This window comes from Python bivittatus, unplaced genomic scaffold (genome assembly GCF_059951505.1).
Source record: "Python bivittatus isolate LINGU-HERP-01145 unplaced genomic scaffold, Pbiv_v1 ctg000350_np1212, whole genome shotgun sequence".
Classification (NCBI taxonomy): domain Eukaryota; kingdom Metazoa; phylum Chordata; class Lepidosauria; order Squamata; family Pythonidae; genus Python; species Python bivittatus.
In genome coordinates, this window is record NW_028277074.1 from 21,744,853 (window position 1) to 21,752,016 (window position 7,164).

At 38.4% G+C, this 7,164-nt stretch overlaps 1 protein-coding gene across 1 annotated transcript in view; it reads right to left on the bottom strand.

Moving 5' to 3' along the window:
* Positions 1 to 7,164, bottom strand: part of DSCAM (DS cell adhesion molecule) — a 355,545-nt gene that overhangs the window by 261,060 nt on the left and 87,321 nt on the right. The gene's annotated exons all lie outside the window — the stretch shown is intronic.

Sequence of the window (7,164 nt, forward strand, 5' to 3'; positions counted from 1 at the left end):
CTTGTTTATCTGCATTACAGTGCCATGCCATCTGTACTTAATTGGGTAACAACAAATTGTCTAACAATCTGAGTGAATTAAAGTGTAAAGCCTCTTGCAAACATTTTACATTTGTGAAATTTAAAGCAGACAAAATGTGGTTCTCCTTGAAAACTTCTTTTCTTTTTCGGCTGATAAACCCAGATGATATTATAGATACAGAAAAACCACAACCATAATTTTTGTCCCAGGAATGAACAGTTTTAAAACCCTGAAAGTTTGATGAGGATCCAGTCTTGAAAGTATGAATGTCATAAAATCTAGCAAACTCACAGACCCCACCCCCAAAAAGGGCAGGATAGGATAGGATAGGATAGGATAGGATAGGATTTCCTTTTAAGTGTGAGGAGAAAAAATAAAACCTATTTTCTACACATGGTTTTTGTGTGTGTGTGTTCATAATAGGGTTGCTTATTCATTTTTTAAAACTTAGTTTCAGTGAAGTTCCTAGAAAGGGGTGCATACATAATAGCAAAAACTGTAACCATTTTTATTTATTTATTTATTTATTTATTTAATTTATTTATTTATTTATTTATTTAATGGATTTATAGCAGCACACAACTCAAACAAACAAACAATAAACAAAGAAAAATAACCATGCAACACGAAAAAAGAACAACCCAATAAATAAAATATAAAATGGCAACCAAACATGATAATTAGACAATCAAAGGAGTATTCCACTTCAGTGGACCCAAATGCCTGGGGAAAAAGCCAGATCTTAACAGCTTTCCTAAAGACAAAGTGTCAGAAGGCAATTTATTAAACACAATGATAGCATTTGACTACTTGAATTTAAAGCAAATAAATGTAAAACACCTTGAGGAATAAAAAGTTCACAGGTAGGAAACTAAGGTAATAGCCAGAGATCCAGACATAAAAATAACTTTTCATATACTTTGTTTGTTTTCTTTTTTCCTACAATAACACAGACAGACAGATAAAATTGTTTTTGGACCAATTTGCTTTTTTGCTTCTATGGACAATTAAGGCTACTGGTCTAGCATACATCTACCAAACAAGACAGTTCTGCAGCATGATTAAAAACATGTACTAGTCATGACTGTTGACTTGAGCCTATGTCATGGCCTTCCACCTCTATATCAGTGATATATATGACCTGATAACATATGATATATAAATGATAAGACAAACCATATCATACAAGGTATTATCTAGCACAGTACTGACTGAGAAGGAAGTGGAGGGATGAATCAGAATGGTATGGTGTATAAAGGGATTTAAACATTACAAAGCCAGCTAAGTGAAGGAAACCCTACATTCCTAAGGCTACATTAGCGGTCTTTTATAACACACATATAATTGACAAATTGTGTAACTGCATGGATTCACTTGCTTGCCAAGCAACTCACTGCAACCTACAATACAGATAGGAATGTTGCCAAAAAGAGTGTGGCATGTTTCTTCAGATGTACTCCACGAACATATTATGGAGCATAATGTAGTTTAAAAAATAAGCTGAAAATATATATGAAAGCTATTTTAAAAAGAAAAAAAACACCAAAGACTTCATGTGCAGTTCCACAGTAAATGAGACAATGAAATTTGAAATCATATAGAAACGGTTCTGAGAAAGCTCCAGTTGGGTTAGAAATAAAGCAGAAAGCAAAGACTTCTCATTTTAACAGTTATCAGTCTGCATTCTTGAGAATATAAAATTGTTTAAGCTATGCAGTTTTATAACTTCTGAGCTGATGTTTTACACAAAGTATTATTTTAAAATCAGAGAAAATTAGGTATCCAGAAAAAAAAAAGTTAATTGTTGTCATACACTTGACATTAACAGGTTATTCTATGCAGAAGAATTATCTGCCACCATCACCTGTTTTCTTTTTCCCCTTAGTAGTGGATGGCAGGAATACAAACTTGCAAGAACAATTTCATTTTAACAGTGAAAAAAAAATCTGACATATATATGCTTATGTCATATAAAAATGTTACATACCACTCTTAGTTTTTACTATGGCACAAGAGTGCCCCCTAAAGCATCTAAGAAGTTGATCCCAGGCTGCCTGAATACAGTAGACAAAATTCAATTCCCATATCATTCTTTTTATATAGCAGTATAACTGGTAAAAACTAGTCAGTGCCTTTATCACTCAGCTACAAAGTTACTATGAAGATGGGCTCAGCCCCAGATAATTTTCTGATTTACTGGCTAAACCTAAAAGAGCATTTTGCTAGACTGCACAAAGCAACAGTCAGACTCCCCAGAGAGGCTGGCTTTTTTATCCTCTGCAGACTCTAAAACTGAGGACAGTGCTCAAGGGGAGGAGGAAGAAAAAGAAAAGAAAACAAGGAGAATGGGGGAGCTACCAAACAATATCCAGCCAGGAGACCCAACTAATCTTTCTCCAGTCATCCTCTCTGCAATAAACTCTGATCGTATGCTGCAACCAAAGATCTTACTCAAGCAGCTAGTAACTAATTTAGTTTGATTGAATTAATTTTATTTAAAATTCTGTGTGTGTCATTGTTTTCCTTTATTCACCCTTTCCAATAATTTCTTTTTTATATTTAGAGATTTGACTTCATTGTTTTAAAAAGGAAACATCTCATTAAAGCATTTGCTACATGCATGACTCATAGCTGCACAGCTACCCTTATGCCTTTAAGTTTGTTATTTCTGGGCTTGGCACAGGAAGTTCCAAAGCACTAAACCTTACGCTTTCCTAGAGCTGAGCAACAGGAGAAATCCTTGGTAAAAGAGCAAAGAACTCCCCAGCTAGACTGACTAAGCTGCTTTTCTTAATTTTTTTACCCCCGAGAAACCCTTGAAATAATTTTCAGGTCTCAGAGGCTCCCTACATAAAAAATTTAAAACAACAACAACACTGAACTTCATAATGCCAATCACTTCTAACCTACACAACCCACATTTTACATAGCTTACAACAACAACGAAGTGACAGGCCAGCAGCTGAGTCACAGTACATGAAAATTACCACCACTGCGAAAGTTAGCACTACGTGGCACACAAAATTTAAAAAATGTTTATTCTTCTTCAGTCATGATCCCTCATGGAACCATAAGATTCCACAGAACCCCAATTGATGGATTCAAGTATGTCAGGGGGTTCCACCTAACTGGTGACAACCTTCACAACATTGCTGGGAAACCCTTGGGAGAAGGTTCTGCCAATTACTTTTAACTTAACACTTCTAGCTTTTAGCACTATGAATTTATGTTAAAGTATTCTTTGATTAGGACACCAGAATACAATATTCTGAGTTGACCAGTAGACAAAAATCCTGTACATTGTACATAAAATGGTGTTTGGATTAAAGACTGGGTACATTTTTCCCAAATTGTAAACATACTCCAAATCTTCAGATGACTGCCCCCAATGGCTTTGTATATACTTTGAACTGCAGAAGAAAAATTTAAATCCTATGGCACTCCATAACACAAGTTTCATGAGGTCAAACATAAATCTCCCCCTGCCACTCTTATTATCTTCCAGACTGAAATAAAACCATTGTAACATGATTAGGTGATGCTGAGAAATCATTGTTCCCAATTAAGAACCAGCTATGATATTTCAGCAATATTCCATGATAAAGAGTGTTATAAACCACAGAAGACCCAGGAGTATTAACACAGTAGTATTCCCTTTGTCTCCTAATAAAGATCATCAATCAGGCTACAAAGGCCAACCTGAAGGTAGATTGAAATGGATAAATATAATCTTCAGAATTGTAAACCACCACACTTTCTGTCACCTTGCCTCCAAAAAACAATGGGTTATCCTGAGAAGTCATTGTTTAAAACTTCATATCCAGAGAGGTCTCTTCTAAAGGCAATGCCAACAGTAAAGCAGCTGTCATAGTATGGCAACACTAAGTCACTTTTGTGCAGCTTCACAACACAACAATCAGTGCCTTCATTTAGCGTTTTTGCCTTACCACAAACCTAGTTCCTGGACTATTTGTACTGTCCTACAAATATTGTTTGGTTTAATCATTTATTATCTGGCATATACACTAAACTATTTACTTATGGTCAATGCATTCCCATCCTACAAAAGAAACAAGGTTTTTTATTTATTAAATAGATTTAAGAATGTATGCAAGGCTCAGAATAAAGTGCCCCCCCCCCAATATATAAAGGGACAGGAAAAATCTCTTTGTGTAACATCTGTAGCAGCCGCTCCTAAATTGTATTTCTCTATGCTCAGCCAGATTAAAAGATCACTAATCATGGTGTTTTCCATCCAATTTAGTATTTTTATCAGCCATATGCAGGGTTTGGGTTCCTTATAAGGCTATCAGTTGTGAACCAGGTCACCAGTGTTTTGGGATGACAATAAGGATAACAGATTGCCTTGAACTAGTTTTGAAACAAATAGTGCAAGCCGACTGAATTAAAATGAGGGTGGAGAATGAAACAATGGAGGGAGGAATACTAGTATCGTGATGAGCCATTTGCAGACCCATATGACTAGAATACTTTTCATTTAAATAAAAAGGATGCCATTGTTGTAATAAAGTTTTATTTAGCTGGATAAGAAATATTCAGCTTTTATTTCATATATTTTAACTGAAGATAGATGAAGATACTAAAAACAAAAAGGTGAATTAAGCAAGTTTTCCTTAGAGAATATATTCAAACACACATTTATACATGCAGAAAAAAAATATGGTAAAACGCTGACACACTCAAAAAGGATGGTAATACAGAGCATTGGTAATTTCAATTTAAAGTTAAAACTCAAATAAGGATGACAAGATTATTCCTTTTGCTTTCATTTTTAACTGCTTAAAAAGCTGAACCCAAACAACTACAGCAATGTAATTTATTAATAAATGAAGCAAAAATAAATAAATATTATTCCCTCCTCTCTGTTACTACTGTATATAGATGAAATTAGAACAAAACTATTGAAAATTTGTACCAAATGCATAAATATGTTGGAACATTTATTCACACCCATAAATAATGTTTGTTAGATTTAGTTTTAGATTTTTTTAATCCCACCTTTCTTACTGTTATAAGTAACTCAAAGCAGTGAACATACATAATAATCTTTCCTCCTCCTATTTGCCCACAACAACAACCCTGTGAGGTGAGTTGGGCTGAGAGAGAGTGACTGGCCCAAAGTCACACAGCCGGCTTTCATACCTAAGGCGGGACTAGAACTCCACGGTCTCCTGGTTTCTAGTGTGGTGCCTTAACCACTACACCAAACTGGCTCTCATTACTGTAATTGTTGCTGTAAATTACTACTGTAAATTATTATTGTAAATTACTGTAAAATAAATAGTTGTGCAAGCAATACCTTTATTAAGATCAAGCAATGTGTTATAAAGTTTAGATGGTACAAAAATCTGGGGGATGGTACAAAAATCTGGGAATGCAAAAAACTTTTTATTTTATTTATTTATATATCAAATTTATATCACCACCCAACTCCCCCACAAGGAGGGACTCTGGGCGGTTCACAACAAAACAATTTAAAATCAGTAAAAACATAAATAATACAAATATAAAATACAAGTATTAAATACAATAAAATCCAAGAGATGGTGATATTATTTCAGCCTGTAACCAGATAATATCGGTCAAAGGTAAGACTAGGGAACCAGCCAACCCTAAAACTGACTATTCCCATCCCCACCCCATGCGTGATGACAAAACCAGGTCTTTGGTTTTTTTCTGAAGTCTAAAAGGGAGGGGGCCAACCTCACTTCTGGGGGAAGAGTGTTCCAAAGGGCAGGTGCTGCTGCAGAGAAGGCTCGCCTCCTGGACCCCGTCAGATGAAATTCTCTTGCAGACGGGGTCTGTAGCATGCCCTCTCTGCATGACTGGGTTGATGTGACAGGGGTGAGACGGTCCTTCAGGTACCCTGGCCCCATGCCATGTAGGTCTTTAAAGGTGATAACCAACACCTTGAATTGGACCCGGAAGCAAACTGGCACCCAATGCAGCTCACAGAGCAAAGGTGTTATATGTGCTGATCTTGATGCACCTAAAATCGCCCGCGCGGCCAAATTCTGGACCAGTTGAAGCTTCCGGATACTCTTCAAGGGTAGCCCCATGTAGAGTGCATTACAATAGTCTATATGGGAGATGACCAGGGCATGAGTGACTGTTTGAAGGGTCTCTCAGTCCAGGAAAGGGCTTAACTGGTGGACCACACGAAGTTGCACAAAGGCCGTCCTGGCCACGACTGCCGCCTGCTCTCTGAGCAGGAGTCGTGAGTCCAAGAGGACCCCCAAGTTACGCGACCAATGCTGTTTCTGTTCCATATCCGGGCCTGAAACCTGACTGAAAGTGGTCCAAATAATCCGTATCATCCAGAATCCTCTGGAGCTGCAGTGCCAACACCTTCTTAACCACCTTCCCCATAAAGGGGAGGTGGGAGACTGGACAAAAATTATCCAGAACAGTAGGGTCCAACGATGGTTTCTTGAGGAGGGGGCACACCAGTGCCTCCTTAAAGGTCGCCGGGAACACCCCTTCTCTCAAGGATGTATTAATGATCACCAGGACCCAACCACATGTCCCCTCCCTGCCTACCCTCACCAGCCAGGAGGGGCATGGATCTAAAGGGCATGTGGTGGCATATACAATCCGGAGGATCCTGTCCACTTCTTCAGGACCAACAGGATCAAACTGGTCCAAGATAACTTGGCAAAGATGTTCCCAGGGCATCTCACCAGACTTAGAATGGATCCAAGCGACTTTATCCTGCAGATGCTCAGAAAATTCCTCAGCATGGCCCTATAGATGGTTTTCTGAACCCCCTCTCCTGAACAGGGTTCGGGTGATTCTAAACAGGGCTGCTGAGCAGCATTCTGCGGATGCAATAAGAGTGGAGAAATACTGATATTTTGCCACTCTTACTGCCACAAGGTAGGCCTTAACTGCGGCTCTAGCTTGTGTTTAGTCCCTGTCTTCTTCCAGTGGCACTCCAGGCATCTCTTAACCCTCTTCAGAACTCTCAGCTCCTCCGTAAACCATGGGGAGCAATGGACTTGAATGGGCAAGAGAGGCCGCACACGCGTGATCCTGTCCAAGGCCCTGGCCGCTGCCCTATTCCAGGCAGCAGCCAGAGCCTCCGCTGGACCATGCAGCAAGACTTTGGGGATAATCCCCAGC